At 43.3% G+C, this 25,383-nt stretch overlaps 1 protein-coding gene across 3 annotated transcripts in view; it reads right to left on the bottom strand.

The window, feature by feature from the left end:
- Positions 1-25,383, bottom strand: part of DNAAF1 (dynein axonemal assembly factor 1) — a 1,332,504-nt gene that overhangs the window by 1,098,057 nt on the left and 209,064 nt on the right. The window lies entirely within an intron of this gene.

Here is a 25,383-nt window from a genome sequence, read left to right as displayed (position 1 = left end):
TCTAAAAGAACTCCAGCTATACTCTGTGGCATATCGTCTACTCAGAGGTGATCTCTGCTTAACATACAAGGCCATGTCAAACCCTGAGCTGTTGGACATGCTCCACTTAAAGAAATCCCAATCCCTCAGAGACACACGCTCCAGGGATCTAAACCTTATCATCACAATGAATAAAACATGCTGGAGGGATAGGTTCCTGACCCAGAGACTCCCCATACTCTGGAATAGACTTCCCATACATGTCAAGCAGAGCGCCTCATTGGCCCTCTTCAAAAGGAACCTTGATGATTGGATGGGAGATGGGAAATTCACCCCGGGGATCATGTCAGTCGCCCTGCTAGACAGGGGCCCAGAGAAGTAAATATTGTGGGAAGAAATATCCAGGGAATTGTTATGGCTAGGCTTGCATAGGCCTTAGAGCCGATAGCCTTGTACCAACCTATAACCTACTGTTCATCAAAGGCGGTAAACAATCATCTCCTTAGGAATACAGATATCCAATACATTTAGTTCCCTGGCAGATTTGTTTACAGTCTGCAACAACTGTTTGTTCCTGAACATAGACTGTGAATAATTTCCTTACTAATGTTGTAGAATCAATGTTATTCCAGTCTGTTTCTGGTAAATTTAAGTCCCCAGGGCCCAGCTATTTTGATTTTCCCTCCTATCTTTCATGCAAGAAATGGATGAATTCCTCTAAGTCATCAGCACTTGACTTTGGTGGTCTATACACTCCAACAACTGTAATCTGTTCCAGGGTTGTTTTCGTTGTCACAATTCACCATCAAAGATGTAATAATCACAGGTCTCCTAATAATCTTTAATCCCTATCATAACACCTCCACCCGATTTTTTTGTTAAAATGTCTATTACAGAAAATATATTCAAAACCTAACAGAACCGGTTTCCAATTATTGTTCTTTAACCACATTTCATAAACATCAACCTTATGTGAAAGTAGCAATTTTCCAATTTAAAAAAAAACAGCAGTTCTCATTGCCTTATTAACCAGCACAGATTAATTAGATTTTTCCATATGTGAACTGTTAAATTTCTAACCTGTGAAAAATCCTGTTTTGTCTTAGTCAGATATTATAATACATCTCCTATAAAAATTCTCTTCCCTTATCTTGTTGAACGAATACATGTGCCCAAAATTAGGCTTGACTGCCCTATACAATTTAACTTTTTAAAATAGGTTATTTTTTCATGTAAGTATTTACTCAAAAATACTTATTTGCACTGACCAGACTCTCATATGATTTGTAAAAAAAAAGAAAAACGCCCAAACACCTATACAAGCTATGTTATCTAACAGGTAAGTTCCCTACTAACAGTCAGCGAGTCCTCAAAGATGAGATCCTTTGGGTAGGTACATTGCATAACCAGAATAGTTACTTTTAATATGTTTTCTCCACATTAATTCTGTTTTAATAGCACCATTGAACATGTTTTTCTCCCTATTAATTCTGTACTTTAACAGTAATGTCCTTTGTAACCCTAGTCATCCAGCACTTTATAATAATATCAGGAGCTTAATCCTTAAATTCTTTTTGGAGAAATCAAAATGCAAGTCATAAAAAAGTAGTCCTCCATGCTCCTGTGAACAAGGACAGTTTAGACTGCCCCAACTATACAAGGTATGTTTATTCATCCTCTTCTGCACCTATTTTGATGGATAGGGGCTCAAAACCATCCCTATGGCAGTGCTTTGAATCCAGTTTATTAGGTAATGAGTGCACAACTGCATATGCATGATATATGGGCATTTTCCCTACCATCTGAGGTACTGGTAGTTCACTCACAAAGCAGTGGAAGTATTTAGGAGAAAATAGCCTTGGAATGCCTCTGTGGAATAGATACCCCTCTCAGGGGAAATCTTTTCTGGGAGAAATAGATACATCCTATCAAATGGATGGACTATAGTGGAGCAAGCATTCATATGACAGTGTACATCTGCAGCCTCAAATGCATCCTGGTGATGTTTACCTCCTTTCAGGATCTGAGGGGAAGATTTGGGTTACCAATGCAAGATCACTGTAAATATCTCCAAAGAAGGAATGCACTCAGTATATTCAAGCAGTGGCAGCATGTAAAAAGCAGACCCAAAGAAAGTAGGCAAATAGATGAAAGAACAGAGGTTAGCTGGAGTTACACAGAGGATGGCACAGTGTGAGGTCCTTAGAGTGAGAGTGGAGGAGGGTAAGTTTGTAGATTTATGCAAAGGATAGGTAGAAAACGTTGGTGTCTCATGGGTTTTTAACATAGGGGCAGGGCCAGAAACTGGTAACGATTGGCTCTCAGCCAGAAGTGCAGATGATCCCTGGATGGTCTGGCCATTTTTATGTGGTAGTACACATCCCGGAGATCTATAGAGCACATCCAATTGTCTTTCCCTAAAAAGAGAAGTATTGACTGAAGCGTGACCATCTGAAACTTCTCTTTCTTGACAGATTTGTTTAGTCTCCTGAGGTCCAATATAGGTCTCCAGGCCCCTGTCTTTTTGGAACTAAAAAGAAGCTTGAGTAAGTTCTGGATCCTATCTGGTCTGGTGGGACTGGTTGGATGACTCTTTTTGTTAGCAACAATCGGACCTCTAATGTTGTCTGTTCCCTGTAACTGGGTGGAACATCCAGGATTTTTCTTGTCAGTGGAGGGGGTGTGGCGAAAGGAATGAAATATCCTCTGGAAATGATACTTAGTACCCAGTTGTCATTTGTCATTTTTAGCCAGGCATCTGGATACAAAGATAAGCGACCCCCAACTGCCTCCAGAGTAGGAAAGTCGGGCCTCCTTTCAGGAGATTCTGGTAGGGCTTCCCAAAGAAGTGATCTCTGTCACACTGGTTTTGCGGACCCCCTCTGCTGCGAGGATGTAGTCTTCCATTATTGCCTCCTCCTCTGCCCCTGGAAGGGGGTTCACCACGGGTGTCATGAAAGGCTCCTTGGGCTTTTTGGAACCACATCTTTCCTCCCCTTTGACCCTTTGGGTAGAGTCTCGTAGGGGTGAAAAAACAGACTCCAATGGCAGACAGTCTTTCCTTCCTGCTCACACCTGGTCAAAGTTCCCTTAACTTTGGACCCAAAAAGGGACGAGTCATCAAAAGGGGTATTTACAAAGGATGACTTGAAGGGCTCTGCGAAGGAACACAAGTGGATCCAGGTGTGTCTCCTAAGAGCAATTCCTGTACCCGCTGCCCTGCTCATTCCATCAGCTGCATACAAAATGAGGCTCATGGACGAGTTAACTATGGAGTTGAGGGTAGCAAGCTGGGAGGCAACTTTATCTGAAGCTCCTGTAGCTACTGTACCTTGAAGAGTATTGCCCAGTTCTTTAAGGAGATCTCTTTGCAGTCTAGTAAAATGGGTTAGATAGAGCAAACTCAGTGCAAAAGTCGCTGAACTGTAAGTGCGCTTCCCATATCTATCCATGATCCTAGAATCTCTGTTAGGAGGATGGATAGAAGAGAAAGTTTCTGAAATTTCACCAATGCATCAACTGGCACACCCTTGCTCAGAAAAAATTTGTCCCGGGGAGCAGAGATAAATTTATTAGGCCTCCTGGGGACAGGCCCCATGGTGTCCAGAGACTCGCACGCCCTTTGTGAGACCAGCTAAATAAGCTCATCAAAGGGTGGAGACACCCAAGAGGTGAAGGGCTGAGACATGAAAAGCTTCAGGAGAAATGACTAGTCTTTAGTAGGGTTGGTGGACTGCCAGTCGCCCCTCTGCCTAAGGATTTCTAGTATCTCAGCAAATGAGATATCCTCAGAGGGGGACCGTGGGGACCCTTCTGATTCATCCAAGTCAGTATCAAATGTCAGGGACTCCTATGGGAAGCCTAGATGCTTCCTCTTACAGATTCTCTTCCTGGGAACCTCATCAGTGGGGGCTTCTGGTGAGGCCCCGGAAGAGCAGGTACCACCCAATGGGGCTTCCTGGGGCTCTGGGGCTCTATGCCTGGCAAGGATCTGTGAAGCAGAAGCAGACACAGGCACCTTTGGGGAGGAGGAAGCCGGTCCTGAAGTCGAAGATGTCTTAGGAGACATAAGTCTCCTTATGGCTTTGAAGGCACCTCTGCTCCAATGTGGAGGGACAGATGGATCAGAGGAAACCATCGATACCCCCAGCACCGGGACAGTGGGCTCCGAGCCAGAGGTAGGAGCTGAGCTCATCCAAGCCGAAGCCCCAAGAGGCAGAGTCAGAACTGACAAGTCGGTCTGACTATCCTCCCCGGACCCGACCAGAGAGTGTGGGCACCTAGATTCCTCGATCGGTGCCGAGGACATCAGAGTAAATGGAGCCAAAGACAATGGAGCAGGCATCGGCTCCGAAGGCTCCACGATCAACAAGGTTGACTCCCCAGGCTCCGAAGGACAGGTCTGGCTCTGAGGAGGAAGAGTAGCAGCTGGTAAAAGGGTCTTCGGTTCCAAAGCCGGTTGGGTCGGAGCTGATAAGAATTTTGCAAAGGCCAGTGCCTGCAAAAGCTTCTGCACCACACTATTCACATCCAAATCAGAAAGGCTAATCGAAGACCGAGATGAGTGGATAGAAGGTGGCACAGACTGTAAGACTGGAAATTTAGGCACTTTGGATACCGGTTCCAAAACCGGGGACCGGCTCTGAAAGGATAAGACAGTCAGCTCCGAGGTTTGTGGAGCCGATGTCAAAGAATTTTTAGATTTCTTAACCTCAGATGTAGAAGTCTTGGAAGACTTTGAGGGCTTACTGGATCCACCCTGGTCACTCAAAACCTCTAGGAATGAAGGTTTAAGTAAACCTCTGTCTATCAATTTTCTCATTCTCTCCTGGAGAACCCTAGAAGAGAAAGAATGACAGATGGAGCAGCTTTCCTGGAGATGCAATGCTCCCAAACAATAAACACAATTTACGTGACTGTCAGTGACAGAAATTTTCTGCCCAAATTTAGGAAATTTTTTAACCCTGACTTAGGGTGTTTGTCTTTATCATCAGCCATTTCAAAATGCACAATGTTAGTAGGGTGCTGTAAAAAAATAGACACACACCCAACAACAATTAAACAACAACAAGTCTTCCTAAAAATACAGGCTAAACATTAATAGGCAAGCACACACATAAAAACTATTTGTTTAAATGGTAAAGAGTGAATATAAACAAGTTCTGACAGAAGTCACTATATAAATGCACACAACTATAATATAAGTACTAATGCACACACTTATCTAAATTCTAAGGTAAAGAAATTCAAAGTTGTGACAGAAAAGTCACTTTTCAACTCTTAAGACTAATCTAAAGCTATCAGCACACAACTAATTTAAGCACTAAACAAGGCCTAAATAAATGAGGCCAAGAGAGCTAAATACTAGATAAAGAGCACACCAAGGGAAGGGAACTACACAAAAGCTATAAGAGCTTATCTAAATATCTAAGCTACAAAACAGAAAATATTTTGAATAAAGAAAGGTTTTACTGGCTCGAGCTAGTGAGAACCTCCGATCTATTGCAGCGGCAAACTAGATCTGGGGTAACTCTAGGTGCATCATGGGATAGGGACTTGGCCTCGAGCTATCTGAAGACCTCGAGCTTTGTAGTAGACCGACTTGGAGCAGAGGATCAGCTCCAAACCCATCTCTGTAAGAATGAAAGGCAAGATATAACAACTTCACATATATTATTATTAGGATTTTTGTTTGTAAATTCTTTGCATTAATCTCATATTAGTTGTCCCACAAAACTGCTGAATTTTCTTACTGTACTTCAGTAATTAAGAAATAAATATAAAACTCCAGAAGTTTAATCAAATCAACGTGGGGCATAAAATATGGCCACATTCACAAAATGACTTGTTAAGAATACCATTAACTGCATATGACTCCAGAAGTTTCAAAATTCCTGAATCTTACCACAAAACTGACCTTCATTTATCTCATATTTTTGGTCTGCTCCTTACAAAATGTGTGTTCTTTAGGCAAATCATGGAGGACTGCAGTAATTAAACAATGATAGATATTTGAGTTTCAGACTTTATGTCCTTCAGAAAATGCATGATAATGTAAATTCTGTTACTCTAATCAGCTTTCTAGATATACAAGAGCAAGATGTAAAATCTGTCTCTGCCCTCATAATGTTTTGCCTTTGTCCCCAATTCTTGAACTATAATGTTGAGATGTCTGTTCTGAATACTTAGGACAAGCAAATGTATAAGTTGATAGATAGGTAGTAGGCTGGCTGCCCTTGTGGGCCATTTTAAGCCTAACGAATTTCCCTCAGAGGTGACACTCAAACCCTTTACCTTGTGTCTGTGAGGTTAACACCTTAACTATTATGCCAACCCCAACCCCCAAAACTTCCAAGCCAGCCAGGAGATGAACCTAGAATCTTCTGACCCGTAGTCAGACATTTCATCCATTGCACCTCCATAAACAGTGACCCATTCTTATACCAGGAGTTGAACCCAAGACACTTGGATAAAATGCAGGAATCTTAACTGCTAGACCATATGGGGCATCCCATTTAAATTTTCCCATACGTGTAAGTGGGTACAGAAAGTTTGCTGGTATTTAAAAAAAATCCAGTTATAAGTGGATGCAGAGAGGGATTGACAAAGACATTTGAGAAAATAATGATCTTTACAATTAGTAACATTCAGGTAAAATTTAGCAGTGTCCATCTTGCCATATCTTAATAGTAGTCCATGTCCAACCTGAGTTCAGTTAGTAGCTCAGATTACTTAAAAGGTCAGGCAGAGAGGATGGGAGTGAGTGTCTGATGCTGTGTCATCCATCCTGGGGGATTTTATTAAAAACTACCCAACAATATAAACATAAGACAATGAACACGTATACAGAAAACTGGCAAGCATATTAGCAATATATACTATTGTGATAACTTACCCCCCTCCCCCGGTTCTGCTCTTTATTACATAACAATTTGACTGAGCCAAAACAAGTTGTATATCCCATAGTCAGTTATATAATAGTGCCACAAAACAATTTTTCCTAAGTATTCATACAGCAAAGTTAATATTCTAGCTAGAAAGTCTACATCCTAAATTTCTACATTGTCATACAAACCAGATGAAATCAAATTGAGTTTAACAGTTTTGAAGGGGAAATAAAAAAAAAATGTCCTTGAAAGTATTTCCAAAAGACCCAAAGTCTACTACAATCTAAAAACATAAAAACTTGTGACTCATTCTTGTGAGAGATGCGCCTATATCTCCAAATTGGAAGCCATGCACTCTCCAGCCAAGACCGGAATAGCTGGTGAAGAGAAGGTCAACACTTGTACCACACCACATGGAACACATAAGCCCTCCAGAACACTCGCCATCACAGCCCTCACATAAAAACACAAACCACACACCCACCATCACAAAGGCCCTCAATAGAAATCTGCCCAAACAGCAGAGAGCTCCAAGGCAGAAACACACTCGACCACCACAACACAGCACAAACTACAAGACACATAGCTCACCTACACACTGGGCCCCTCAACCTAAGCCCCTAAGGCAAAACAGCTTGCCCAATACAATAATCATAGGTAACTCAATAGTGAAGCACACTGATGTCCCACTCACTAGGTTGAATAAGGAGAAGGTAACAGTCAGCTGTCAATCAGGTGCCAGAATCCTACACATAACACATGCACTCAGGTCACTCCACAACAAGTACAAATATGACTCTGCCATTGTCCATGTGGGAGTGAATGACCTGAGATGCACCTCCCAGGACTACATGAAAAGAGACATGGTGGAGCTCTTGGATTATGTGGCTTAGGCAGGTATGACCCTAGCCCTGAGCAGCATCCTACCATTGCCCATAATGATACCACAGTACAAACAGAAAATGATTGACTTCAACAACTGGCTAAGTTTCTGGTGTCATTCTAAGGGGATCCAGTATCTGTCTGCTTAGGATGACATGATTGACAGACCTCGATGCTTTGCCAGAGATGGCCTGCAGGTACTGGCTAAGGCTCTTGCCACCCCTATAATGCCTTTTTCAGGCAATGTTCCAAAGACCAAATTACCACCATAACAGCTATAAATAAATACAACCTGAGGGTCATGCTGCCCAATGCTAGAAGTCTAAATCTCAAGATGCACTCACTCGAAGCACTCCTCAAAATGGAGAACATCAACATTTGTGCTGTAATGGAAACCTGGTTTAAAGCAGCAGAAAGCACCCCTGCGCTACCAGGCTATAACTCATTCCACACCTTTCAGTCCTAGAACATGGACCGAAGCTCCAAAGGTGGTGGTGTCTCCATATTCATAAAGGATATGCACACCTCCAGACTAGTAGACCAGCATAACACATCTGAGATACTCAAGTACAACTAACATTGGGTAAGATGGCGATTCAGGTCGTAGCCTGCTACAGGTCCCCAACCATGTCCCAAAACTTTCACTCCACATGCCTAAGCACCCTGGAAACTATTAAGATCCAACCCAACAGTCTCATACTAGGAAACTTCAACTACCCCTCCATCAGCTGGGAAAACTAATCATGCATCAAAGCAATGGCCCAACGCTTCCTGGAATTCATCAATTCCAATTACCTGGACCAGCTCATTCTTACCCCCACTAGAGGAACCAACATCCTTGACCTGGTTATTACTAACATGGGCAACTGTTGCTCTACACCAATAGTCAATTCCTCGCTGGTTAGATCTGACCACAAACTAATCACCATGGAAATCCACATTTCACCCTCACCCCCCTCAAAGGTAACCACCATGAAAAACTTCTCCAAAGCTGACTTTGGACTCTTTAAAACAGAGGTGGCCAACTTCACGGCACCTATGCCAATGGAAAATAGATGCAGGACTGCCGAATCATACACCAATGCACTGTACGAACACGTACATAAATGCATGGAGCTACCCATACCCAACAGAACCAAAATGCTCTCCTCCAAAAAAAGGAAGCCAGTCTGGTGGTCCCCTGCCATTAATAAACTCTACAACAGAAGGAAGATACTGTTGCAGGAAAAAGGTGAAGTCCCAAGACTGGAAAAGTTCCCTTATTAGCCTCAACAAAAAGTCAAGATCCCTCATCAAAACCTCCAAAGACAGCTATGAAGGCTGAATTGGGGCAGACGCTAAAAACAACCACAAAGCCTTCTATAGTTGCATCGAGAATTTCCATGGCAATACCCAGATTTGTTCGGTGTTACTGCACAATGGTACCTCCTATACTGAGCCAACAGATATTGCCAACATACTGGCCGACAGATTCAGTGCCAGCTTTACCCCTCTCGCCCCCTCTAAAGGACCAATCTCAACAACGGAAGAATGCCAGGCACCCAACATTACTGCAGCACAGGTTAAAGCTGCATTGTCTAAGGCCAAGAAAGAATACAGCTTTCATGAGATCTGACAATATCCCTGGCTGTGATCTACATGAACTACTAAGTGAACTGGCACCACATCTGTATGCTCTGTTCCCTCACAGCCTCACCTCAGGCTTTGTCCCTACCGAATGGCACACTGCTACAGTCATCCCTGTCCATAAAAGAGGAGCGGCTCCAGACCCTGGAAATTATCGCCCCATTAGTCTGATGAGTCTGATATGTAAGGCTATGGAGCACATCATCACGGACCTAATTAATAAGGATATAGGGAATCTCCAAACTCTATATCCCACACAATTTGGTTTTGTGAATGGTAGATCATGCCTGATCAACCTGGTTGACTTCTTTGAGTCACTCATCAGAGCGGTGGATGAAGGTAAGGCAGTTCATACATCGATCTGGCCAAAGCCTTTGGCACCATTCCCCACTCAGTAATTATTGATAAACTCACCAAACTAGGCATCAACCCTATATCTTTAGGTGGTTTGCAAATTGGCTCACAGATAGAACCCACAGTTTGAAAGTAGCAGACTCCAAGTCAGACTGCCGACCAGTCACAAGTGGATTCCCACAGGGATCGGTCCTGGGTCCTCTCCTGTTTGGCATCTACTTCTCAGAAGTCCAGGCCAACAGAGAAGGACTCTGGATGACCAAATTCACAGATGACTGCAAGCTGGGAGGCATTTTTAACTCCCCAAGTGATGCAGACATCCTAATGAAAGGCCTCACTGAGACCAATGACTGGTGTCGAAACCCTGGCCTTTAGCTTAATGCCAAAAATGCATCATCATCCCCTTTGGGAAAACCCAGTTCCCACTAATTACATCGATGGGAGCCCACTGAACACTGAAGGTGTTATAAGCGATCTGGGGACACAGGTTGACAGCAACCTCTCCTTCGACTACCACATTGCCACTGTGGTCAGAAAGTCCTATGTGGCACATCTCATTACCAAGGGTTTTGCATCCAGGAAGAAAGAGGTCATAGTTTCTCTCTACTCTTCCCTCATTAGATCAATCATAGAGTACAATGCCCCATTTGACATGCACCTCACTAGACACCTGCAACAGCTGAAGAGGCCACAAAAGTACCTCACAAATAGGATCCTAGGCCTTAAACACATGTCCTACATGGACAGACTCAAAAAAACTCCAGCTATTCTCTGTCGCATATTGTCTACTAAGAGCCAATCTCTGCTCGACTTACAAAGCCTTGTCTGACCCAGCTCTGTTAGACATGCTTCATCTAAAGAAATCCCAATCCTTCCACACCACATGCTCTACAGACCTCAACTTCATTACCACAATCAACGCAACATGCTGAAGGGGCAGGTACATAACCCAGAGACTACCCATGCTCTGGAACAGACTTCCCATACATGTCAAGCAGAGCACCTCATTAGCCCTCTTCAAGTGAAATCTTTATGAGTGGCTAGGAAATAGAAAGTTCACCCCGTGGATCACTCCAGTGGCTGTACTTGATAGAAGCACTGGGAACTAATGACGGGCGGCACAATGCCAGGGCACTTCCATGGGCTAGGCTTGTAAAAGCCCCAGGGCCATTAGCCTAGTACACACCTATGAAAAACTCAGCCAAGCTAGAGTTTTCAGTGTGTGATACCTTAAACCTCCAGTAATGAAGGCCCACAAGATATATGCAAATGACCCCTTAAGGCAATCAAGTGCTTCATCTACATAGGTTCTAAATGTATGTGACTTTTTTACTTTTTGAGTCTTTATGGTTACATTCAGGCCAATAATGCCAAACCCCACCAGCTGTGGACATGTATGTTTTGGCATTTTGATTGAGATGTAAAAAGTTTCTTCAACATTACAAAGTGGGAAGGGAGGCAGCTAGACCTGTTGTACTGCAGTGTGGAACTAATATTGTGTCATAGTGACTAATGTATATGAAGACATGTTTCTTCCATCTACGCATCAACAGCAAGATGTAGCCACTACTACCACAGGGAGGCAATTAAGCTGAATAGGGAAGGGTGATTCACCTGACTGGCAGACTGGCCCACACCACCCACTTCCTAATAACAGACACTCACCTTCAGAGAATGAATGACTCAGTAGACCTAGCTGAAGAACACTATGACCGTAAAGTTCTCACCCCCAAACCTGTGAATGAATAAACCTGTCTCATACCATGACAGAATAAATGAAGCAATACTGTCAGGGTAGGGGAGCCACTGGGCTGATTAGCTGGGTGCCAAAAAAAAAAAGACAGTAGCCATTGGGTTAAACAAAGTATTTATCCAACAGCCAAGACTGATCAAGGAGACAAAGTATTCCTTGTGAAAAAAAATCTGAACAGATATGTATCCAGTATAATATACTTAAATGCAGACATTTTCATGTATAATGTGTCATCAAATGCTTCAACAAACTAATTAGAAATGTCCCCTTGCATAATTAAAATGATATGGCCTGATCCAAATAACTTCATCAAAATAATTTAATATTTGATGCATTGTACAGTCACTGTGTCAGACTTCTATTTTGCAAAGCAGATTTTAAGTTACAAGCTTCATTTAAACTTGGGAATATTTTCATTTGCCTACAATTAGACTGTTCAACATAAAATATTTAGCTAGCAGTAGATCTAACTAATGTAAGCTATACTATAATTAGTCCAATCAACATGAAAATTCAGTCTGTATATTGTCTTGTTTATTGGTTGTACAAATGTGAAACCTGATAGAATAAATGCAGCTCTCACAATTTTAATAGCAAAAATATGCTTTATCTTATCATAGCAGAGCTGTTGCATTAATTTATACACGTTACTAAAAGCAAATAATGGAGCAGCACATATATTATTTTAATATATGCAGCCATAATTAAGACATTCCAATTTGTCTTAATTATATTAAATTACATATCATATTGATGCTCCTATTATAAATTTATGGTACTCTAAACTTTGATTAATAAATTCATAGGTACTTCATAGGCTACTGATTCTCTGAGGATCTTAAGAAGCCTAGCCTTGCATTCACATGGGAATCACTAGCACTTACATTTTGCAATATGAATATCTAAAATGGGGCAGACAAGTGCATGTTGGGGTAATGGTATGTTTTCCCATCTATGAGGGCTAATGGTGTTAAACCAGGGGTGAATTTGTTGTTACACATCCATTTGTCCAAACAGTGAAGGGAAGCACTCTGCTTTATGTGAAGTAGAAGACTGTTCCATAGGAGTGGTATTCTCTATTATACATATCTATCCTTCCGGGATGTCCTATTAATTTTGCAAAAAAAAAAAAAGATTTATGTCCCTTAAGGTTGTTTTTTTTATGACACCACTAGACTTGCAAATGTGTAATAGGACATTTTTTAAACCCTGACCTAGGGTGTTTGAACGTAATGACAGAATAAGGTCTTCTGAGGATCTGTACGTGCAGCAGGCATCACCTCTCAATAGCCTGTATGATAGCAAGAACAGAGACAAGGCTTTGATGCACACTGCATGGTTCTTATGATTTAGGCCTTTGATTTTTTTTTTTAATGAGAAAGTGCTGCGGTCATTCAAGTTGACAAATGTTTGGGCACATGCATACTGAAAGGGGCATTATACTCAATAATTGGCCTAATGAGTGCTAAATAAAGTGAACCAATTGCTTCCATGAATCTGGACACACCTTCAGATATAAGCTATGCAAAGAAATTAGACTTCCTTACAATAGTGGATATGTGGTGATGGAAGGAGATCAATTTTCAGAGGGGTGACTTGTATTATTGAAAAAGAAATTATGTACTTACCATAACATTCCATGTGAGTTGTTCATCTCGCCTTCATTCTTACAGATGGGTTCGGAGCCGATCCTTCAGCTCCGAGTCAGCCTACTACAAAGCTCAAGGTCTTTAAATAGCTTGAGGCCAAGTCCCTATCCCATGATGCACCTACTGTTACCTCAGATCTTGTTTGCTGCGTATAATAATACCATATGTCATTCTATCACTCCATAAGAGAAAGTATAGAAGGGTTGAGCAACCAGGATGGATCCAGCATCTCGGTCTTCTAAAAGCCCAGGAGGGGGTAGAAGGGAGGGAAGTAAGAATGAAGGTGAGATGAACAACTCACATGAAACGTTATGGTAAGTACATAACTTCTTTATGTGAAGCTGTTCTATCTCGCCGTTCATTCTTACAGATGGGTAGTGTACCAAGCACCATCTATCTCAGGTGGCTCATGGGAGTATGTTTTTCAGGACAGTAGACCCAAAGGGAGGCCCTGTCAACTTTGTAATAAGTGATAAAGGTATGAGGTCTTAATCAAGTGGCTGCTGCACAAATGTTATCTATAGGAAGTCTGGCAGAAAAAGCAGAGGATGTAGACACTGCTCTGGTGGAGTGAATCTTAACTTTACGTTGTAAGGGTATATGAGCAGCTGAATAAGCAAATGTGATACAATCAGATAACCACTTAGACAGAGTTGTTTTAGCCACTGGCATACTTTTCCTGGAGTCTGAAAAGGAAACAAAAAGCTGTTCAGATTTCCTAAAATCTTTTGTTCTATCCAAGTAAAATCTGAGCTTTCTGTGAACATCAAGTTTGTGCACGTATTCTAGATTGTTGGAGTGACTGGGGAAGAAAACTGGCAAATCAATAATTTGATTAAGATTAGTTTCAGTGCAGACCTTAGGCAAAAAGGAGGGGTTTGTTCGAAGTGATACTCTGTCAGCATGGAAATTCAAATAAGGAGGCTTAATGGACAAGGCTTAAAGCTCTGACACTCTGCGGGCAGAAGTAATAGCTACTAAAAAGATAGTCTTCCATGACAAAAATTTGAGGTCACATGAGAAAGCTGGTTCAAATGGAGGAAGAATAATATGGGAAAGCATAAAATTTATATTCCATGGGGAATAGGGAGATTTCACAGGTGGTCCGAGATGAAAAGTCCCTTTGAGAAAGGCTTTGGATAATTTGTATGACATAATATTCAATCCTTCGAATCCAAGATGAAAATTAGAAATGGCAGCAAGCTGAACACAAACTGTTGCCGCTGCAGCTCCTTTGTTGAAAATCATAGTCAAGAACTCTAAAATGAAGGCCATAGGGGCTTGGTAAGCATCAATATTGTTTTTAGAGGCCCATATAGAAAATTTTTTCCATTTGCTAAGGTATAGCTTCCTCATAAAGGATTTATGAGAGGATAAGAGAATTTGCTTTGTCTCACTGGAAAGGGTAAGGAACCTGAGCCAAGCTGTCAGCTTCAGGGACTGCGGAGAGGGATGAAGTTCCCCCGATGAGCGCGTCAGAAGGTCCAGAACTGGGTCCAGAATCCAAGGGTCCTCCAAAAGATGAAGTCGAAGAAAGGGGAACCAAATCTGATGAGGCCAATGATGGGCTATTAGAATGATGGTCCTTTCGAGGGTTTTTGCTTTCTGTAGAACCTTGAGTATGAATGGGATTGGTGGAAATGCATAGAGGAGACCTGGAGGCCAATCATGAATGAGTGCGTCCCTTGGGCCTTCTCCCGGAGGGGGAAATCAGGGCAAAGTAGCTTCTGCATTTTGTGTTCATGTAACTGGCAAAAAGGTCACAGCAAGGCTGGCCCCACCTGCAGAATATCCTGTCCGCTATTTCTTTCTTGAGGGACTACTCGTGGGGCAACAAACTTGCTTTGCTCAGCTTGTCTGCTTTCATTTGGATTTCGGCGGGATGTGCGTTACTAACAAAGTGCTGGGTGGATAAAGCCCACTGCCATATTCTTAGGCCTCACGACAAAGGGGATATGACCTGGTTCCTCCTTGTTTGTTCAAGTACCAGACCACTGACATGTTGTCTGTCTGAATCGCAATCGTACCTAGAGGAAGACAGTCCTGGAAGTACTGCAACGCCAAAAGTACTGCTCTCATCTCTAGGACATTGATATGCAGATGTCTCTCTTGATTGGTCCATGTGCCTTGGGCTGTCCTTCCCTGAAAATGCCCCCCCACCCTATCAGGGAAGCTTCCATGGTCACTGTGGCTGCTGGTGGGAGTAAAACAAAGGGACAAGCTATCGTGAAGTGAGGTCAACCACCACTGAAGATCCTTTTTGCAAGAGTTTATGATCATTATCAGGTGAGACATGGGGAGCTCTTGGTAACACCATTGAATGAACAACAGCCATTGCAGTATCCACATGTGCATGTGACCCAGCGGTATGGCCAGAATTGCAGCTGCCATCATACCTAACAACTTTAGAACTTCTGATGCTTTGTTTTTGGATATCAGATTGCGGACCTGCTAACAGAGTAGTAAGACTCTTTCTACTGGAAGTCTTAGCGTGGTGGTGGTGGTGTCCAGTTCTGCGCCAATAAAAATGGTATGTTGCGATGGCGACAAGGCAGATTTTCCTGAGTTTATTGTAATGCACAGCTGGCTGCAGAGTCACAGAGTGGAATCCCTGGCTGGAATGAGTTGATGCCTGGTGGTGGTGGTGAGGAGCCAATCGTCTAGGTATGGAAACACCTGGAATCCTAAAAGTCTCAGGTGAGCCATGACCACTGCCATATATTTGGTGAGCACTCTGGGGGCTGTAGTGAGACCAAAGGGCAGGCTCAAAACTGGTAATGATTGGCTCCCAGCCAGAAGCGCAGATGATCCCTGTATGGTCTGGCCATTTTTATGTGGTAGTACACATCTTGGAAATCTATCAAGCACATCCAATTGTCTTTCCCTAAAAAGGGAAGTATCGACTGAAGCAAGACCATTCAAAACTTCTCTTTCTTGACACATTTGTTTAGCCTGCTGAGGTCCAACATAGGTCTGCAGTCCCCTGTCTTTTTTGGAACTAAAAAGAATCTTGAGTATGTTCCGGATCCTGTCTGGTCTGCTGGGACTGGTTGGATGACTCTTTCTTAGCAACGTTTGGACCTCTACTGTTGCCTGTTCCCAGTAACTGGGTGGAACATCTGGGATTCTCATCGTCAGTGGAGAAGGTGTGGTGAAAGGAATGAAGTATCCTCTGGAAATGTACCCAGATGTTCATCGTGTTTCACTGTTGCAGTCATGACTGTAGGGTTCTCCCCTGCTGGCAGGCAGTCCTCGGTCGGCCAGAATCCCAAAGTCTGGGTCCGGCGTCGGCTGTTCAGCCATGCTCCCTGACGTCAGAGCACCAGGAGTACAAAGCTGACAGCCGACGCCATGTTCTCCAGTCTTTCTTGCCGTGCGGTGATAGCAGTTCGCAAGTGCCGGTCAGCTGACTCCTGACAATCTTTTCTGAACAAACTTCAGTCCAAAGGCTTTCTTCTCCTACTCAAAGCTAAGTACCCCATTTGGGAAGCTTTTTTCTTGCTCCAGTCCGATGTCAGAAAAAGTTAATAATTGTATTTCATGTGGGAAGCAAATACCTCATAAGGATTTTCATTCTTACTGTATTCCTTGCTTAGGCCCTGACCACGACGTAGCTAGTTGTCAGTTTTGTGCTAGATTCAATCAACGTACAATTAAACGGAGGTACGATTTTGCATTTCATTACTTCGGTAGGCATTTTAATTACAAAATGTCGGATACGGTTCCGGCTACCGGAGTTCACAAACAACACAAGGACAAAGACAGGCCTCCGAGGTCCAAATCTGACGATATCGTTCAAGCAGAGCCAGCTTCAGGTTCGGCCGTCGTCAGTGAGGCGCTTTTGCAGCCCCTGTCGTCGGCCATTTCGGAACCGATGGCCGAAACGGACTCCCACGAGGAGCCAACTAGGCCTTTGAATATTTCTGTTGCAGGACCTTCGGACAATGCTCCTTCGGATGGGTCCGGAGCCGCTGTGCAGGTACCAGCTTCCAAAGGGGTTTTTAGGCCTACTCAGCTTCTAATAAAGGCAAAGCCAAAGACAAAGGCAAAGACTCTTTCCAGATCAAAGACTGCAACTCAGGCCTCTTCTGATCCAGCTCCCAAGTCACAGAAACAATGACTTAAAATGGTGGAGGACTTACTTACTATGATTAGGGGTTCGCATCCCCCTCCAGATAAAAGGCCAAGGCAGGAAGTTTATTATGATTCCTCTGATCAGGCTTCTGTTTCTTCAGTTTCTTCTTCTGACCAGGAATATTCTTTCCCTCCTTATGAGGATTCTGATGCTGAGGAATCCATTCCTTCAGCTTCTCCCCCTGAGGATTTCTCTTTTGGGGAAACTTTGCATGAAATGAGGGAACATTTCCACTGGGAAGGACAGGAGTATTCGGAATCTAAGAAAAGACTAAGGGATTTTCTTCTTCTTCCCCAACATAGACCCCTGGCTATTCCTCCTATTTTGGATATTGTGGATGATGCTTTTTCGGAGGCTAACTTAACCCCTGACTCTTTTCTTCCAGCTCCTGTTAAGCCTGACAGATATTACAGGGTTCCTGATTCCCACCAGTTTTTATACAAGAACCCTTCTGCTGACCCTGAAACCATTTCTCAGGGTCCTAAGGGAGTTAAGGCCACTTCTGCTAAAAAACCCATTCCCACTGAGAAGGATTTCAGATCTTTAGAAAGATGGGGCAAAAAAGTGTACACTTCTGCTACTTTATATATTAGGGATTTAAACTGTCAGTATCATATGCTGAAATACCAGCTATTTCTCCTGTCTGTATTAAAACAAAAGCTAACTTCCATTTCCGCCTGTACAGATAAGGAATTACATGACTTAATGCATGCCACTGAACAAGTTGGGAAGCATGGTTTACACTGTGGATTTGATGCCTTGGAGGCTTCTTGTAGGGCTGCTGCCTCTGGCACAGTAATTAGAAGGCATGCATGGTTAAAGGAACAAAATTTGCCAGATCAAGTAAAAGCTAAATTATTGGATGCTCCTGTTCAGCATAATATTTTGTTTGGATCTAAAGCTGAAGAGGTGATTAAAAAGATGGAGGACAATGCAAAATCCATGCAAACAGTTAAAGATTTCTTACAAGTACAGCCACCCAGATTTAGTAGGAATTGGCCTACAAATAATTGGTCCTTTCCCAATTCAGACAGGCCTCAGAGGGGTAGATACAGACGCTCCTGAGGAAGGCCTCAAACACAAGCCTCTTATAGACCAAGACAGTGGACTGCTTCCACCCCTAGGGGAGGAGAGGACAGGTCACAAGCTCATAGGAAACAGACTCAATGACTCTCTCGGTTGGGCTGCAGGAACTTCTTGCCTGGAAGCCCCTCTCAGAGGAAAACGTTCTCTTTTTCACCTAAATTGGACTCTTATAACCCAAGACAAGTGGGTTCTGGATGTGGTTTCAAGAGGTTACAAATTCCATTTTCATACCCTACCAAAGCGGATGGCCAGATCTTCCAAAACATCAGTGGACAGAGGCCTTAAACCAGATGGAAGCTCTCTTGGCTATGAAAGCCATAGAACTAGTTCCACTTTCAGAGATGGGACAAGGTTTTTACTCAAGGCTCTTTCTAGTCCCCAGGAAGCAAAATTCATGGAGACCCATTCTGGATCTGTCAGTCTTGAACACTTTTCTAGAAATACCAAAATTCAAGATGCTTACTCTACAGCAGCTACTTCCAATGCTGACCAAAAATGCATGGATGGTAACTTTGGATTTAAAGGAGGCATATTTACACATTCCCATCAGGCAGGAACGCAGAAAATACCTCAGGTTCAAGGCCGGATCGAGGCACTTTCAATTCTCTGCGCTGCCCTTTGGATGGTCTACTGCACCCAGGGTCTTCACCAAATGCCTGGCTCCAGTAGTAGCTTATTGCAGACTCAAGGGAATTCAAATTTACCCTTATCTGGACGACTGTCTTATTCAGGCAGACAGCAGGGATGTCTTATTCCAGCATCTACAGTTTGTTCTGAATCTTCTCGAGTTCCTGGGATTCACTGTAAACATAAAAAAGTCAAATTTGACACCCTCACAACAGATAATTTGTCTGGGTGCTTCTCTAAACACAACAACCCAGATGGCATTTCTGACATACGAAAAACAGTTACAGCTGGCTTCAACTTTCAAAACCTTGGCAACTTTAACTCGGCTATCTGCAAGGAGATTCCTGCAGGCTTTGAGTTACATGGCCACCTGCATCCTTCTCGTACCATATGCAAGACTACATATGAGGAAAATACAGTGGTACCTAAAAAGTGTATGGTCTCAGCATTGCCACAGTTTGGACATACTGATCTCCGTCCTGCCTTGTCTTCAAAAGGAATTCCTTTGGTGGTCCAAGGCATGTAACTCTAAACAAAGGAAAACCCTTCTGTCTGCCTCCTGCCACTCAGATACTAACCACGGATGCCTCAGATTATGCATGGGGAGCCCATTTTCGGGGCAACTGCCTGCAGAGCCTTTGGACAAAGGATCAGAAGCACCTGCATATCAATTTAAAGGAAATGTTAGCCGTTCAGAAAGCTCTTTTGGCCTTCAGGAATCTTCTACAACCAGGACAACTACTGATACGAACAGACAACACCACAGTTATGTGGTACATAAACAAGCAAGGGGGATCTCATTCCTAGCCCCTTTGCAGACTAGCCATGGATCTGTGGAACACAGCTCTAGCTTGCAATCTGGACCTTCAAGCTCAGTTTCTACCAGGGAAGCAAAACTTCCTGGCAGACAGTCTGAGCAGAAACCTTTCAGACCCACACGAGTGGATGCTGGACACCGAAATATTCAAGATGATAACAGCAGTCTGGGGATGTCCTCACATAGACCTCTTTGCATCCCATCTCAATCATCAACTACAGATTTTTTGCACCAGGACTTTCCACAAACTAGCTTGGAAAGTGGGTACACTATCATTCAGTTGGAGAAACCTCTCGGGATATGCCTTTCCGCCTCTTCCTCTTCTTCCACAGGTTTTATTAAAGATCAAACAGGACAAGCCCAAGATGATAATCTTGCTGGCCCCAAATTGGCCTCGACAGTTTTGGTACCCAACACTGAAAAACCTTTGTCTGGAGCCCCCTTGGGTTTTACCACAGATTCCGAACCTTCTGTCCCAACACCAGGGTCAGGTTCTACACTCCCATGTCAGAACTCTCAGCCTGGCGGCCTGGTTAATCCAGGGTCTTTGATTCATTCTCTCCTACCCAAGCAGGTTATTGATGTCATTTTAGAAGCCAGACGTCCTAGCACTAGAAAATCTTATGCAGGAAAATGGAAAAGATTTTGTTCCTGGATGCAGGCTCAGGATTCTGATCCTCTTCTTCCTAACATTCCTTTGATTTTACTTTACCTGACAGACCTCTTACATAAGGGTCTCTCTTTCTCTTCCATTAAGATACATGCCTCTGCTATTTCTGCTCATTATAATACAGACCCTCCAATCTTTTCCCACCAGCTCATGAGACAGTTTCTCAGAGGAGCTAAGAACTTAAGGCCCCCTAGATCTCCTCCCATTCCTGCTTGGGATCTCAACTATGTTTTGGAAAAGCTCACCTTACCTCCTTTTGAGCCTGCTGCCACTTCTGACATCAAGTTTTTATCTTGGAAAACAGCCATCCTGTTAGCTCTGACCTCGCCAGGAGAGTTTCAGAGTTGCAAGCTCTTATGGCTGTGGAACCTTATATTATTTTTCATCAAGACAGGGTGTCTTTAAGGACTAATCCTACTTTCATGCCTAAGGTGGTTTCCAAAGTGGCTTTAAATCAAACTATCCACTTGCCAACTTTTTTTCCCACTCCTCAAAATAAAGGGGAAAGGATCTTACATTCCTTGGATGTACACAGACAACTACGTTTTTACCTGGACAGAACCAAGGACATCAGGAAATCAGAGCAATTGTTTGTTTCTTATGCTTCAAGTTCCCAAGGTAAAGCCATTTCAAAACAGACCATTTCTAAATGGATTGCTCATGGAATCAGATTTTGTTACTCACACCATGGAAAGCAAATCCCAGGGAGTATACGGACTCATTCCACCAGAGCTGCTGCCACTTCAGCTGCCTTCCTCAGAGGAGTTCCTACCAAAGACATTTTGGAAGCTGCAACTTGGAGTTCAATGCATACTTTTTCAAAGCATTACAATCTACCTCTCTACTCTAAGTCTAGGGCAGGCTTTGGTTCTGCAGTCTTGCAGGGCCTTTTAGCCGCCCCTTCTACTTTATGACCACCTCCCCTTCATTCTGCTTTGGGATTCTACCCTACAGTCATGACTGCAACAGTGAAACACGATGAACATAGTACAGTTGTGTACACTTACCATAAATGTAGATGTTAGAGTGTCTTCACTGTTGCAGTCTGGGTTTCCCTCCCTCCTGTCCCCTCTTATTTTTACTTTTGTGTGGTTCCTTTAATTCACCATTCTTCTGAGGTGTATTTGCAAAGGGTATGGGACCTTACTCATTTTGGGACTTGGGACAAGAAAAACTGGAGAACATGGCGTCGGTTGTCAGCTTTGTACTCCTGGCACTCTGACGTCAAGGAGCATGGCTGAACAGCCGACGCCGGACCCAGACTTTGGGATTCTGGCCGACCGAGGACTGCCTGCCGGCAGGGGAGAACCCTACAGTCATGACTGCAACAGTGAAGACACTCGAACATCTACATTTATGGTAAGTGCACACAACTGTACTTTGTCATTTGTTATTTTGAACTAGGCATTTGGATACAAAGAATAGTGACCCCCAACTGCCTCCAGAGTAGGACAGTCAGGCCTCCTTTCAGGAGCGATGGTACGGCTTCCCAAAGAAGTGATCTCTGTCGCCCTGGTTTTGCAGACCCCCTCTGCCGCAAGGGTGGCGTCTTTCATTACTGCCCCTCCTCTGACCCTGGAGGGGGGTTCACCACGTGTGTCCTTAAAGGCTCCTTGGGCTTTTTGGAACCACATTTTCCCCTCCCCTTTAATCCTTGGGGAAGGGCCTGGTAGGTGTGGAAAATGGACTCAGACAGCAGACACAGTCTTTCCTTGCTGCTCACACCTGGTCAAAGTTTCCTTAACTTTGGGTCCGAAAAGGGACAAGCCATCAAAAGGGGTATTCACAAAGGATGACATGAACGGCTCCGCAAAGGAACACAAGCGCATCCAGCAGTATCTCCTAAGAGCAACTCCTGTACCCGCTGCCCTGCTCATTCCATCAGCTGCATATGAAATGAGGCGCACGGACGAGTTAACAATGGAGTTAAGGGTAGCAAGCTGGGATGCAACTTTGTCTGTAGCTCCTGCAGCTACTATACCCTGAAGAGAATCTCCCAGCTCTTTAAGGAGATCTCTTTGCAGTCTCGTGAAATGGGTTAGGGTAGTTGAGCGAACGGAGTGCAAAAGTCATTGAACTATAAGTGTGCTTTCCATATCTATCCATGATCCTGGAATCTCTGTTAGGAGGATGGATAGAAGAAGTTTCTGAAATTTCCTTTTTGGTGGCTGTTGCCACCACCATGTCATCAACTGGCACACCCTTGGTCAGGAAGGATTTGTCTTGGGCAGCAGAGATGAATTTATTAGGCCTCCTAGGGACATGGTCCATGGTGTCCAGAGACTCCCATGCCCTTCGTGAGGCCAGCTGCAGAAGTTCATCAAAGGGCGTAGACACCCAAGAGGCTGAGACCCGAAAGCCTTAAGGAGAACGGACTCGTCTTCAGTAGGGTTTGTGTACTACCAATCATCTCTCTGCCTAAGGATTTTTAGTATCTCAGCAAATAAGACATCCTCAGAGGGGGACCATGGGGATCCTTCTGATTCATCCAAATCAGTATCAGATGTCAGGGATTCCTGTGGGGAGTCTAGATGTTTCCTCTTACAAACTCTCTTCCTGGGAACCTCATCAGTGGGGGCTTCTGGTGAGGTCTCAGAAGAGCATGGGCCACCCAATGGGGCTTCCTGAGGCTCTGGGTCTCTACGCTTGGCCAGGATCTGTGAAGCAGAAGCAGACACAGGCACTTTAGGGGAGGAAGAAGCCAGATCGGAGGTCGAGGATGTCTTAGAGACATAACACTCCTCATGGCTTCGAAGGCACCTCTGCTCCAATGAGAAGGGACCGACGGATCCGAGGAAACCATCGATACCCCCGGCGCCGGGACAGTGGGCTCTGAGCCAGAGCTAGGAGCCAAGCTCATCCGAACCGAAGCCCCGAGAGGCAGAGTCGGAGCCAACAAGTCGGTTCAACTATCCTCCCTGGACCCGACCAGAGAGCGTCAGCTCCTAGAGTCCTCGATTGACACAGAGGACATCAGAGTAAATAGAGCTGAAGACACTGGAGCAGGCATCGGCTCAGAAGGCTCCACGATCAACAAGTCCGACTCCTCTGGCTCCGAAGGAACGGTATGGCTCGGAGGAGGAAGAGTTAAAGCTGGCATAAGGGTCTTTGGCTCTGAAGCCGCCTGGGTTGGAGCCGATAAAAATTTTGCAAAGGCCGATGCCTGTAAAAGCTTCTGCACCACACGATCCACATCCAAATCGGAGAAGCTAATGGAAGATTGAGATGAATGGATCGAAGGTGGTACTGACTGTAATAATGGAGATTTTGGATACTGGTTCCAAAACCAGGGACCGGCTCCGAAAAGATAAGACAGTCGGCTCAGAGACCTGTGGAGCCGATGTTACAGACTTTTTAGATTTTTTCGATTCAGTGGAAGTCTTGGAAAACTTTGAGGACTTACTGGATCCATCCTGGTCACTCAAAGCCTCCTGGAAATGTTTGAGTAAACCCCTATCAATAAGCTTCCTTTTTCTCTCCGGGAGAACTCGAGAAGAAAAGGAATAGCATATGGAGCAGGTTTCTTGCAAATGTAATGCTCCTAAACAATAAACACAGTTGACATGACTGTCAGTGACAGACATTTTCTGCCCACATTTAGGGCATTTTTTAAACACTGACTTAGGGTGTTTGTCCTTATCAGCCATTGACAAAAATTTAGACACACCCAACAACAATAAAATATATCAATAAGCCCTCTAAGAAAAACAGGCCAAATATAAAGACACAAGACCTTCAAACTATGGCTAACATGTCACACACACACTATTTATCCAATCAGATAATATCAAGTAATGACAAAAGACACTATCTAAATACAAACAACCAAGTTATACACTAATAAAGTTAACTCTAATAACTATAAAGCTGTGACAAAAGGTCACTATTTAAGCACATAATACTAACTATTTCAAAGAAAAATGTGACAGAAAGTCACAGTTTAAACAGTTTTTTTACTCAGAATTTAAATAGGCCTAAGAAAAAACAAGGCCAAATATTAAGCTATGAAAATGGCACACAAGGTAAAGGGAAACTACAGAGAAAGCTGTAAGAGCTTAACTAACTAACTATAACTACTTTTTAGAAGAAATATCAACAACATTTGCAATACAATGAAAAGTAAGGTTTTTACTGGCCCGAGCTAGCGGCAAACTAGATCTGAGGTAACTCTAGGTGCATCATGGGATAAAGACTTGGCCTCGAGCTATTTGAAGACCTTGAGCTTTGTAGTAGGCCGACTCGGAGCCGAGGGAATGGCTCCAAACCCATCTGTAAGAATGAATGGCGAGAACAATTTCACATCTCAGAGTTGAGAACAGAGATACAGTGAAGCTACGGTGTCCAGTTGATGATTATTTCCTAACATCATTATACACATAACTATGTCTTATAAAATGAGCAAACATATTTTCCATTTCTTTCTTAGCAGTGCCATCACTCTTGATAAATCTGAAAACTCTCTTCATCTGGCCTTGTAATACATTTCTGTTAGTAAGTAAATTTTTACGGTGTAAACACGTTTTGCCTAGTAGGTGTTTTAAAAATATAAGCTTTCAAATTGCTTTGGTCTTCTCTAATAATCTGCATATCCAAGAAATTTATATTAAAAATGACTTGTCAAAGAAAGTTTATAAATACTGGGGTTGAATTTAGAATACTAACAAACTGAATTAACCAAACTGTGTCACTAGTCAAATTAAAAAATACATTATTCACATAATGCACATAAAAATAAAATCTCCAAAAATATTAGAAAGTAATAATTTATCCTGTCTGTTGGAAAGTACTATATAAGCTTACATATTGGCAATGGGAATATTCAGAGCTACTCTGGAAGTCTGCAATAAAATTTGCCATCAAAGATAAATCCAAAATTAAAAGCAAGCATGTCGTGTTAATATAAATATTAGAAAAATCA

The sequence above is a fragment of the Protopterus annectens genome, chromosome 8.part1 (assembly GCF_019279795.1).
Source record: "Protopterus annectens isolate FY-2018-M chromosome 8.part1, PAN1.0, whole genome shotgun sequence".
Classification (NCBI taxonomy): domain Eukaryota; kingdom Metazoa; phylum Chordata; order Ceratodontiformes; family Protopteridae; genus Protopterus; species Protopterus annectens.
Note: the sequence above shows the minus strand (reverse complement) of the source record. Positions and strands in the feature narration are given on the sequence as shown.